General features: G+C 38.5%; 1 protein-coding gene across 10 annotated transcripts in view; it reads left to right on the top strand.

Annotated features, from left to right (window-relative positions):
- The first annotated feature begins 255 nt into the window (after positions 1-255).
- The window catches only part of fam49a (family with sequence similarity 49 member A), a 32,019-nt gene continuing 19,700 nt past the window's right edge, over positions 256-12,574 (top strand). For all 10 annotated transcript variants that reach the window (XM_078942722.1, XM_078942715.1, XM_078942716.1 and 7 more), the window contains exon 1: positions 256-440. The gene's annotated coding sequence lies outside the window, so the exon portion shown is untranslated. The remainder of the gene's footprint in view (positions 441-12,574) is intronic.

Here is a 12,574-nt window from a genome sequence, read left to right as displayed (position 1 = left end):
ATATATATATATATATATATATATATATATATATATATATATATATATATATATATATATATATATATATATATATATATATATATAATTTACAATAAAACTAAATTACAATTGAAACTCTTTTTTAGAGGAAATTTGAAGAAAACATTGCATTTAACGGCTTTTGGACTAAGTGAAAACCCAAACGCTAAGATGATTGGCTGATTTTGCACTGTCCCTAAAATTGACCAATCAAAATCTAAAGGGGTGGAGCCTTTCCTTTTTTTTTTCTTCTTCTTACTCGGTTGCCTTGTGGCGGTGGAGCAGCGGGAGGGGCAGGTAGTGTAGTTGTTTGTAGCTGCCGGGGATAGACAAAGCTGCCAAGGTCGGCGAAAGTACTGTACTGACTACATTTTGCTGCACGCCTACCTCTAAGGATCCACTAGTACAACAGAAAACCTGTAAGTTGTTCCTCTTAATCTACAGAAATTAGTTTTTAGGGGATGCGAAATTCAAAATAACATCATTTGGTGTTGTGCCGGATATGTGCCCCTGTCAAATCATTGCCTGTCATTCGACTTCTGATGGAAGAAAGGTGCATAATAAGAGGAAGTGCTAACTTGTTGCTAGCCGGCGTTTTTTCTACTTTGTCTCGCGGAAGGAGTAACTGACAGAGTCTTTACGCCGCAGTGCAATTGTAAATAAACTTTTTCAAACGTCTTCTGAAAACTTTATTGACCCCTCCTTTTTTTAAAGTTTTGTATGGCGGCAGCCCTGGTTTGGTTAGCCGGCGGTTTGACTAGCATGGCAGGGAAGCACGAGCCACATTTCAACCTTTCGTTTCTGTCAACAAAATGTGACGCAAATGTTTTGTTTAACTTAAGAAGTTTAGTTAGTGACAGGAAATCCTCGAGGACCCCCTTGGTAATTAAAAAGTACAACTCATGTAGACGTTTGCTGCGTTTTAGGACAAAAAACATGACCCCAATGAGGTTATTGTCGGTTTACTCCTAACTAACTATGTAAGTTTTTGTGACCTCAGGAAATAAATGGCTTGTTAATCGTGGTGTTTGTTTCCCGATTTAAATTCAACTTTTGAACGCTAGCACATAATTTACTTCATTTTAAACAACATAACTGGCTTAAGATCCTTCAAAAAGTGTTTGGACACCCTGTTGTACATAACGATCCTAAGTTTTGCATAAACTATGTTGACCTTTTTCCCCTCTAAATTTGATAGTATGAAAATCTTATGGTGCCATATTAAAGTTCACAACCTCTCAGTGCTTTGAAATGGCGCTCTTTTGTTTCAAGAAGACATACAGCAGCAGCTGCACAAATTGTGTGTATGTGTCAGCACATGTGTGTATTTGTTCTGTTTCGGTCTGTATGCCAGGGTGTAGTTGCAGCATTCCTGGGATGCTGGCTAAATTCTCTCACTTAAAGCATGCTCGACAATAGCTGCCTATAAGGGGGAGCGGGGGTCTCAGTGGAACACATCTAGCTGCATTTTATGTTCGTTGCATGCATGATTTTTGTGGGTGATGATTTGTTTAAATGTATTAGACAGAATGCAAATATGCAGCAGTAGGAAGGAAAATTGCATCCAAGAGTGCTGTTGATTTAAACATTATATTGAGTTAGTTGGAGGGTATTTATTCAGCTACTTTTCAAGGTTAGGATACATTTTTTGAGTTAAAAGCTGCACTTTTAGTTTTCTGATATGACACCATGCTCTTGAAAGGCATTTCCCCCTAGAATCCTACATTTACAACCTTTGAGTGTTTGTAAAAACAGAGCTGTCGTAGTTCCAGGACAGCTAATTCTCATACTATTGTGCTTTTGCTGTGCATGGTTTCTTTTTTGACACAAAAACAGGAAATGGTGTCCAACACCCTGGTGATGAGTGGGATTTGTTTTTTTTTTACGTTGCGGTAACCTGCTGTTGTGTGACAGTTTGCCTGAGGCAAGCATGAAAGGACGCCTTTGTGTTCTCTTTTGAATTTGTTTAGGGCCACAGCTGAATGTACATTATTAATAGTTTCTATAGAAAAAAAAAACTTTTTTAATTTGGGCCTCAGTCTCACAAACTAATGTAGTGTTAGCTGCCTATCAAATGTGAATATAAGCTTGATGCAAGTCTGAAAGAAGAGGTAAGGCTGGTTGTGACAGTCGCTGTGATGTGGTTACAGTCGCTCACAGCAGCTACGCAGGTCACATTACAAAGATCCATCAAGCTACTGAAATTTGCTGCTTTAGACCGGAAAAGGTAATTTAATATTTTCAAAAGCAGCAGTTAGGGTTGCTTAGATCAACTGCTTTTGTTGTGGCGACTTTATGAAATAAAATCCAAAACAGACGATGAGGAAGCTGCGGCAAGTTTATCTTTTGGGAAGTTGATTTGTATTTTTTCACTTTTGATACCAAATGGAGCGAACTGCACCTAAGACTGCAGCACTTTAGAAGAAAAATAATACCGCCACTTGACTGACTCATTTTAACATAGTTATGATTTGATATCTCATTGATTTTTATTATAAAAACAAATTTTGCCTTATTTCGGGAGAGTGTTTTAACAAAACTTGGGTCTTAAACTAAGAAAATGTGTATTTTTTTCTGCTTTTTAAGTTGCCATGTTTTCCGCAGTACACGTCACTGGAGCCAAGAAGAAAAAAAAAACATAAAGAAGTTGTTCTGGAATATAGGTCACACTTTTTGGTGAAAAGAGCAAGGCATCCAAACAAATTCACCAAGTCCTGTGTAATGCTGCATTTACATCGGTACTTCAGTGTCTCTGTGTCCCAGTTTGATGACATTCTGTCTCGCATTAGTAAGAGGAAGGTAAAAATAAAAACAATAATATTGTATATAGTTCAGAAGAAGAAGGATCAGAAGGAGTTCCTTCATGTTTTGTTTGATTATTTTCGACGGTCTTTCTTCTTCTGCATTGTTGCAAATAGCAAATACTGATACAAACCCCTACATTGCCCTCTAGTGGTTGTTAGCTGAAAAAATGCTGAGGGGCTACCTGTTGTTAGTGGGAGAAAAACAAATATGTGAGCTTATTTATGTTTTTAAACATCGCATGTAAGTTGCACCCCTGGCCAAACTAAAAAAACAAAAAAAACAATTGCATCTTATTGTCCCAAAAATCCAATACTGTAAAAACAAACGTTACAGCGGCTTTCTGCCTCTGTTATAAGAAAAGGCATAGAAGTAAATTAGAGTCCCACTCGCTATTCACAATAATTTAACTAGAGAAATACTCAGAAATGCAATTTTAAGCTTAATTTTCTCTTTATACATGTCTTCCATTGTCAGAAAAATGCTACAAGACCGTGTTAAAAATACAATTGTTATCAGAGTGGGTCTGTAACCCTTGTGCTATCCTAGGCACTTTAACGTTGTGAGTTGGGTCATCTAGACCCACTAGACAGTGCTCTGAACCTTTTTTCTTCAATGATTTGTGATCCTCAATGGTGTCCATGGATTACATGAAATCTTTTCACCTTTGTCATGGTAGGGAGAACACGTCAATGTAAGGGTGGGGTCATCTAAGACAGCACAAGGGTTAAAACATTGGTGGATGATATGAATTAAAATCAAATCTTGTAAATTAATGACTTAAATGTATACATTTCTGAAGTAACCCTAATAAAGGGTTGTGTGGATGTTTTATTGAGAAGAACATGTTTCTAAAGCATCTAAAAGCAGGAGAACAAACTGAAGAAGATGACCCTGAGCCTTAGGCCTGCAGCTCTTTGTACTGTCTCTCTTTTGCCTATCAGCGACTAATCATCCGCTTTAGTGTGGCCCAGTGGTCCCTGCTGACTCAGCCAGGGCTGCCATCTGGGCTGGAACAGAAAACACAAGAGACTTCTCACTTGTTTCCAAGTGTCCGCGTTCAGCTAGCAGTCTTTAAGGGTGTTTGCGAGAGACTGAGGAACCAAAAATGAAAAAGAATTTGCTTGACTGGTAGGTGGGTCAAGATACTAGAAATTTGATCCTCATCAATAATTGGACTTTCTATTGTGAGAAAACGTTAGCTGATGACTGAAGGACGTCTCCCAGTGGCTGCAGGACTACAATAATTTTTTTAAAGCACTCCTAACCCACTTAGTTTTGCTTTCCCTACAACACGTCTGCTGGATCAAGGTTAACTCTGGTGCAACTAAGCCCAGGCATAAGGCGCCTCATTCAGGCAACCCAGCAGCCTAACATCTCAAGAGATTAAAATTTTTAATGTAGAACAATCAAAGTTCAGTGATCTCAAAATTTCCCGGCCCCCCCTTTCTTCTTTTTTTTTTTTACTACTCTTACACCATGGCTGTTAAATAACAAGTTCCTGTTTTATTTCAATCTAGAAGTCTAGCTGACGCTTTATTTGCCTGAGAACAAATGTGTGTATAGCTATGTGGCGTATGACCCTGCACACTTCCCACTCACGTTTCACTTTTTATGCTCACATCCTGTCCTCTGACTGAGTCTGTTCGCTCCGCAGTTGCGTCAAATTCTGACATATTTCTGCCTCTTTTCCGGACACATCAGCCAGTCTCTTCTCCTTGTCTGTTTTTGTCCTGTGTTGGGCCAATCCGCCACAAATTATTCTGTTTATCGTGGCAGGATCATAACAACTTGAAAGGTTCTTGGTTTTCCTAATTAAAGCATTTTAACTTTTATTTTTTTGAGGATAAATTAACTTGTCAATTTATTCAGTGTCCTATTTCCTCATCATGCGAGATGAGATATTTCTGCCATAAGTCTTTTAAAGCACTGGTTACATGCACCTCCTTGTTTTGGCAATTTAATGTAAAAACATCCAAATCAGTATTATGTTTTCTGGTTCGCATTTTAAAATCTTGGAGAAAAGCCGGAGATTTGTTTCACTATTTTTTTCAAAATACATAATTATTGTGCAGGTTTTGGTCAGCAGCTCAGTTTCCCATTACTGGTTAGAATTTCAACAGCTGCAGTCTCACTTCTGCTCTGTGACTTCCACTTCATAGATTAATGAAGTTAGATAATGGACATTTTTTTTTGCCTTTCTTTTTTTCCTTTTTTTTTTTTTAATAACTTGTCCTGTCCAACAGCTGGGCAAACAGATGAGAGCTGAAGGCCTCTTGTGCTGGACATATTTTACTTTAACTGAAAAACCAGCGGTATGTCTGAATAAACCCCTTTTGTAATCGCGGCCAAACTTTATTCATTTAAATCACCCCCCCAGCATAGGGCCCAGGTCCCCTCAGCCCAGGGGTCCCATCCCCCGAAGCGCCAACCCCCCAGGCCACACACACCACCCACCCCACACAGAGGGATAGGAGCCAGAAAGCTCCGCCCCCACCGGAGCAAGTCCAGGCCCCCGCCTCTAGGCGCCGCCCCTGGGAGAGCTCTGGTCAGGCCCTCGACTGGACCGAGGCAGCCAAACAGCCGGGGCGACCGCCGATTGCCTCAGCGGAGACCCAGACCCATCAAGACTCCAAGGTCCCGTACTGACAGTGCCAACAAGCCCCCACACACACACACCCAGACCCCGCAGCCCTGGTGGATGTCACCCAGAGTGACCGCGGGCCCCAAGAGGGTTGCCCCGCCCCGCCCAGAGCCAGGGGAGGAGTGATCCCAGCCCCCAGGTGCAGATGGGCAGCCCATCCAGTGCTGCTGGATGGGCTGCCCATCTGCCCACCCCCCCTAGCACAGGCAAAAAGACCACCACTCTGTTGCCAAAGAGCCTGGACAGGTGTGCAGAACCACAGTGCATGCATGTAACTGTCGGGTAGATTACCATCTCAGTGCTCACAAATGTCTGGGTTACTGAGACCCATCTTGAACATCCTCTGTCCAGTGTAGTAAATTCTGTGAAGAGTTTTGAGATGGATTAGCTGCAAGTTTGGACTTTTTTTTAGGTTTAAAGGTGTTTAGACAAAGTGCTGACCAGAATCTGTGCTGATGCTCAAATCTTCATCCGATTTTGTGATCGGAAGTGAAATATTATTAACTAGGTTGCATAAGAGTTTGTATATTTCGGAGAGAGTTTTATTCATTAAAAAATAAATCAGAGATGTAACTACTTCTGGTGGCTTTAAATCGTTGTCTTTGTATTTAAACTTTTTAGTAATAATAGATTTAAGTTGCTGATATTCCAAGAAGTTATTTATTCTTTGCTTTTCTTTTGTCTGACTTTAAAGGCTATTAGGTTGGTTACATTAGTGTTGACATAATTGATAATTCTAAAAAAACTGCAAAAAAATCCTGCAGCACTGTTTTAGTAATTTCCACAGCTGGCAGGAGGATTTTGCTCTCCGAATGACTGTTTGGCTGTTTTTTTTTTTTGCAATTTGGCTGCACATCCGTTGTTAACAGCAAGTGCATGCAGCTAGAAATAATAGTTTTTCATTAAGGTCTAATAGTCAGTGGAGGCAATTATATCAAAGTTACATTATTAATATATAAAACTGAGCTGTGTACCCATCAGTCCTCAGGAAGATCTAGTATTTTCCTTTTTTTTTTTACACTCTGTACACTTTTTGTTTTATTTTGAAAACCCAAGAAATCTTAAAAAAAAAAAAAAATTACACAGAGAAAGAACAGTCAATGTTTTACTAGAACGAAAACATATCTTGGAGTACAAATCCACCAAGAGAAGTCTCAAGTCCCCATGGCTTTCAATTCTAATTTAGCCAGCAAAAATGTTTGAAGTATTGAGGCTTTGGTCATTAACACCCTCCTACATAACTTTAAAAAAAAGTATGAGCCAACCAGGAAGTTCTAAATGTTCCAGTTGCTAAAAAGACCACTAGGGCCTGGCTTCAGGAAAAGGGAGATTCCTCCTGAGTCCCAGATTAATAAGTCTCACTTTACACTACAAATAAACTTACACACATCTCACTTAGAAAAGATTTGTTTTTGTTGCTGTTGGTTTTAAACAAGCTGTCTTGACCCCTTGAACTCCAGAGCCAATGTCGACAATAGAAAATAACACACGACCTTTGAGCTACCACAACCATTGGACCGTTTTTGGAATTAACGTAATTCCAACGGATTGTGAAAGCTGAGAAAAGCATCTTTACCACTAGAAAGTGTTGCATATTAGCGAAACTCTGCTTTTCTCAGCTTTCACAATCCGTTGGAAATATGCCAATTTGGTAAACAATCCTATTTATGGTAGTTCAAAGATTGTTTTATTTCCTGTTGCTTGCGATGGCTCCAGTGTTTAAGACCCACTCTAATGAAAAAACGTGTTTTTTGTGTTTTTAACTTGTTGTTGTAGAATTTTTCTGATGATGGATGACTTTTATAAAGAAAGTTCAGTTTAAAATTGCATTTCGGAGTATTTCTGAATATAGATAGCTCTGTTACTGTTCGCCATAATTGTTGCACCTCTAATGTTAGCTTGGGATTGTGAGGGGCTGTAAGCTAGTGCTAGTGTAAACAATGGGAAGATGAAAAAAATATTTGGGCTAACAGTCCCACCCACAGCTCAGAGGTGAATTTCTAATGAACTACTGCCGGTTTGCAGAAACTATGTCCTAGAAAATGACACTTTTTTTGTGTGTGGCTAAAAATGGCACAATCATAATTAAAAGACCACTGAGAACACTTTTACAATTTATCAAAGGATTATTGGAGCGGAACTTTAAAAGGTTGAGGCTAAACAATTACATAATTTCAGTTTTTGTTCCGATAAGCAGCTGGACTGAGAAGACTTCAGAATCCTGTCAAAGATGATTAATCCAGTTAATTTATGGGTCTAACTAGGGGCTGCATGATATGAGGAAAACTTGCGATATGCGATGTTAGGGATTAATATTGCGACGAGGATATTACTTGCGGGATATGAACAAATAGCAAAACAACCAAAAAACATCATTTCACAGGAACAGTTTGAAAAATGACCGACATCTACATAGGAGACGAACATCTAACATAAAAAGGGCTCCATCCGATTAGTCTATGATGTAAAAGGAGTCCATCAGATTGGCCACATACATAAAGGTTTGTTTCATGAAATACTTCAAGCTGCCACAAGATTCTTTTAGCACATTTAAATTAACAATTTATTGCGATTTTTGCCATCTTTTGCGAAATGCATATTGCACAGCTTGATATTGCAATAACGATAAATTTGTGATATATTGTGCATTCCTAGGTCTAACAATGAATAACAAAGCTATTGTGTCCTCCAAGAGTACAACTGAATTAGTCACACTGTTTCAGTCTAATATTAAAATTCCCACTCTGATCATAGACAGAAACTATTATTTGTGAAACACCCTAAAAATCCAAACTTGGATGGAAACCTCAAAATATTTAAATTTTTAACATATAGATTAGGAGCTAACTGTGATGTCGCAAATTAGAAACCCACAAAGTAAACCTTTTAACAAATCCCCATGATTAAAGATGATACTCAGTCCTCACATTGAGTTCATGGTCTTCCTTTCTTAGGAAAATAATTGTACTTTTTCTTTTCTGTACAACTCTTGATGAACTAATTTGAAGAAAAAGTAGTTCCTGAAACGTTGATGTAGAAATAACTGACCTGTTTTCTCATATTGTGTAAAACGAATAAGTATAGGCATGGCAGAAATAAGAAAAAATGACTTTGACCTGGTTAATGACAGGAGAGTAAAGGCCATCTGCCTGAAGAGCACACAGTGTTTGCACTGGTCCTGCTTAGAGCTGGTGTTTATGGAAACCACGGATACGTTTGTTTTCATAAAGAACACCTCTGTGCCTCCAACTCACCACTTTAGCACAAACTGTTGAACTATTTCTTTGTGTGCAGTGCAGTTTCAACCTTTTGGTTCAGATAATTTGCCTTTTATTCTCCGAACATTTGCTGACTGATTCAAAGCTGTGCTGTTTAAATAGAGCTCCAGTAGCTTAAGGTTTCCGACTAAACTGTAAGGTTTTTATTTAAAGCATTTTCTGTGTGTATTATTGATAAATAAATGTTTTTTATCGGTATATAAAGTTGGACGTGTGTCAACTGGTAGCTGCAACCCATGCTGAGCTGTGGTTTAGATCTTTAGAGGTGCTTTCCGGTTGAAATGGAAACCATGACATTTTGTTGGTGCAACACACTTGCAAAAACCAGTCTGATTGACTCTTGCAGTCACTTTCAGTTTAAGAAACATTTCCATTTCTGAAAATACAAAATGGATGATTTCTTAAACCTTTGCCCTCATGTTGGGAAACACTTTTGCACCATCTTTTAGGTGTAGCAATTTTCAGTCCTTGGATTCTTATTCCTCATTCTGCTACACATGGAGTTGCATGATTAACTTTTTAGAAACTTCATTGCCGGAGCTTTAACTCTAGTGTTGACATTCCTTGGACTACCCCAACTCTTCAATCGCAGCGGAGAAAAGCACTAATATACTACTGGATAGTCGTAAAGTGTCTTTGTAATAAACCCAACTCAACAGATTCTGTCGCCAAGAAAAGTGACTTTACGCTGTTTGCAATGCTTTACATTAGTAATGTGTTGCATATCGGTGCAAAGGTGCTTTTTATAGTCAGAATCAACTGATTCATGTTGATCACATAACATGTCAAATACTTAAACTATGTCTAAGAGCTTGTGTTATATGGGTGTCACTGGTGACATCATGGGTTTTAAATGGCTTAAAGTTAATGAGGTTCCAGGTCACTTATCACATTTACATTCTTTTGTAATTGCCATCTGCTGATGTTTCTATTTGACTAATAAATCAAGTTATTGGAACAAAACAAATTTCTGCCTGTGCAGATCGTACTCCTGTAAGTAATTAAAAGTTGGTCTGCAGCAGTAGCGTGGTTTTTGGAGACCTCAGTACAAGGACCTGTTGGTTTAGGATAACTTTTCGGATCATCAGAGAATGAGTCTGTATTGGTGATGACCGCTGAATGCAATTGCACACTGGTTTTTCACACAAGAAGGAGTCACATGCAGACATGGCTCTCTTTGTATCTGCAGTATTGCTGAGACGCCGGGTTTGGCAGAACAGAAGTGTCATTGAACAGAGACGTAGGAGGAATTTCTACGCCTGGTGTCCCACTCCATGCAGTTAAAGTTGGCGGTAGCCAAACGGCCACTGTGCCTCCTCCTTTCCAAATACCAATCTCCCTCCCTGACTTTCCGACTTGCATTTAGCCATGCTTATTTTTCCTCCATCCATTGTTCTCCTCTTACCCGCCTTGGTAAGTTCTCCCTTTATCCCACTTTCTCTCCCAGCAGTGACAGAAGGCTCTCACTGCTTCCAACGACGCCAGGAAAAAAAAGGTCTCAATGAGGTTTTGTCTTTGTTGGTTTATCAACTCCGCTCTCCCTCCCTCTTCAGCAGAGGACAGATGTGTAGACGGGATAGTAGAGAGTTTGTATTGAACAAGTGAGAGATTAGGCAGCAGCTGGTTGAGCTGTGGAGTGAACAGAGCTCAAGTGAGCTGCAGAGGAGGAGGCTCAGTCATACTTAAAATGTATGTGTGTTTGTGTGACGATTGTGATTCATGGTTTGGTAGTGAGAGTCTATAAGAGAAAAGGAGTACTTGAAGAAACCTGGTCAGCAGTGACTTCTGAAGAGTGCTTACATGTGAAAGTTAGTTTGACACAGCAAATTAGACGGTATGTTTTGTTTTCTCTTTTCTGTTTTAAATTTGATGCTTTAGCTTTTATTTCTTATTGGATACATTAGTCCATTAGTACTGTGTGAGACTAGGGTACCAGTATCAACAAGAGTAAACTGCTTTCTTGGCCTGAGTGAGTGTAGGACAGGATGTTGTACTGTTTTTACCGTTTTGTAAGCTAAACAATCACCATTAGATTTCTTGGTACTGAAAATGACCAGTTTTTCATGATATGGGCTAGGGCCAAGTAATGATGTGTTTGTTTGGTTTTTTAAATCTAAACTTTGCTTTTATGTATTTTTGTCTGTATGTTTGTCTGTAGATCTTTTTCCACTGTGTATGGGTTTGTAAATTGTATTTGAGTTTAAATAAAGTTGGACTGCACCTTGGTGATATGGGCAACAGTGTGACTGACATAAAGCCAGTAGGTCTCAATCACACCAGTTTAATGTCAGACAACAGAATGTATGAGGCTAAATTTTTCTCTTATAACCCACAACTGTCAAAGTAAAGTAAAAAATCGTCACTAAAACTGGCATTTTCTAGATAAAAATATAAATATGAATTTATTAGCAGCATCCTCCTAATATTAGACAGCTAGTTATTCTTGTGGTGTATAGAAGCTTTTTAAGCCGTGTCTTTTTTTGTGTTCATCAAACATTTTTATCCATTGCTGATTTTGGGGCTTAGTAAATGTTTTGTAAGAGATATTAATGATCCAACTAGATTTGATGCTTTTTCTTTCCTCTTAAAACTATTTGGCAACTTCTGGCACACTTGAGTGATTCCAGTAGTGTGTAAAAGACATTAAAAATGCTGATTGGGGTTGCACAGTGGTGTAGGGGTTAGCACCCATGTCTGACAGCGAAATCGAATCCCAGCTGAGACCTTTCTGTGCATGTTCACCCCATGTTAATAGGGCAATCGTTGGCTCTAAATTGTCCTTTAGGCGTGAACGTAAGTGTGTGGTTCTCTTTGTGTGGCTCTGTGTTTGACTGGCGAACTGTGCAACCCTGTGATTCCTAATTGGTATAGAGCTGGCTTAAAAGTTGGATGGATTGTCTGATTGACTGACGGGTGATTGGGTGCTCTGATGTATCCAGTCATTGTGGTCAAAGCAACAAAGACCTATAAGGAGATTTTTTTTTATTTAATTTCTGCTGATATCAATAATTACAGATGATGTATTTGTTTTTGTGCATTCCCAGTAATTTAAATCTACAGGGAAAATTGGAACATTTCATTTCCATCGTAACTACCAAAAACAGGCAGCTGACAACAGATCAATCTCTGGATCACCTGGACAGCTTCTAAGAAATGGAACTGACTTGTTTTTTGTAGCTGTTTGTGTGGTGGCCCTGAAGTGCAAATCACATCAACAACGCAAAACTTATATAATATCACAATGACAGCTAAGCAAATAATAAAAAACATTAAATTCTAGAAATCATAGGAAAATTCCAGAAACCAAAAAGCAATTGGAAAAAAAAAATTAAACAAAATAAAAATGAAACATTTTGGAAAACAAAAGTAATTTGCAGAAATCAAATACCAAATCATCAATACCTACCTTTTTCTGGGTTCTTCTTTTGTTTTATTTATTAACATTTCATTTTGATTTCTGGAAATTACTTTTTTTTTTGGTGAAATGTATTTTATTTTTTTTCCAGAAACCGGAAAAGGTAAGTACTACGGGAATTGCTCATTGGATGATGATGTTTGTCCACCATTTCAACCTAAACCTATTTGGCATGATACTGGATATCACAAAACTATTAATTGTATATGGACACTGAAGAAGCAATTGAAAAAAAATTTTAAAAATCACTTGTCATCCAATCAGCAATGTCCCATAGTCCCTGCCTTATTGTTTAATTTTTTACAGGACTTGCACTTCAGGTCCACCATACATTTGTCTGTCGACTGTTTGTTTCTACTCCGAGATTTCCTACAAATAAAAAGTCTGGCTATTGTCCTTTTTTGGCATTATAGA

The sequence above is a fragment of the Oryzias latipes genome, chromosome 24 (genome assembly GCF_053564925.1).
Source record: "Oryzias latipes strain Hd-rR chromosome 24, Olatipes_Hd-rR_3.1".
NCBI classification, from domain to species: Eukaryota; Metazoa; Chordata; class Actinopteri; order Beloniformes; family Adrianichthyidae; genus Oryzias; species Oryzias latipes.
The sequence above is the reverse complement of the archived record's forward strand: the minus strand, read 5'-3'. Positions and strand labels throughout refer to the sequence as shown.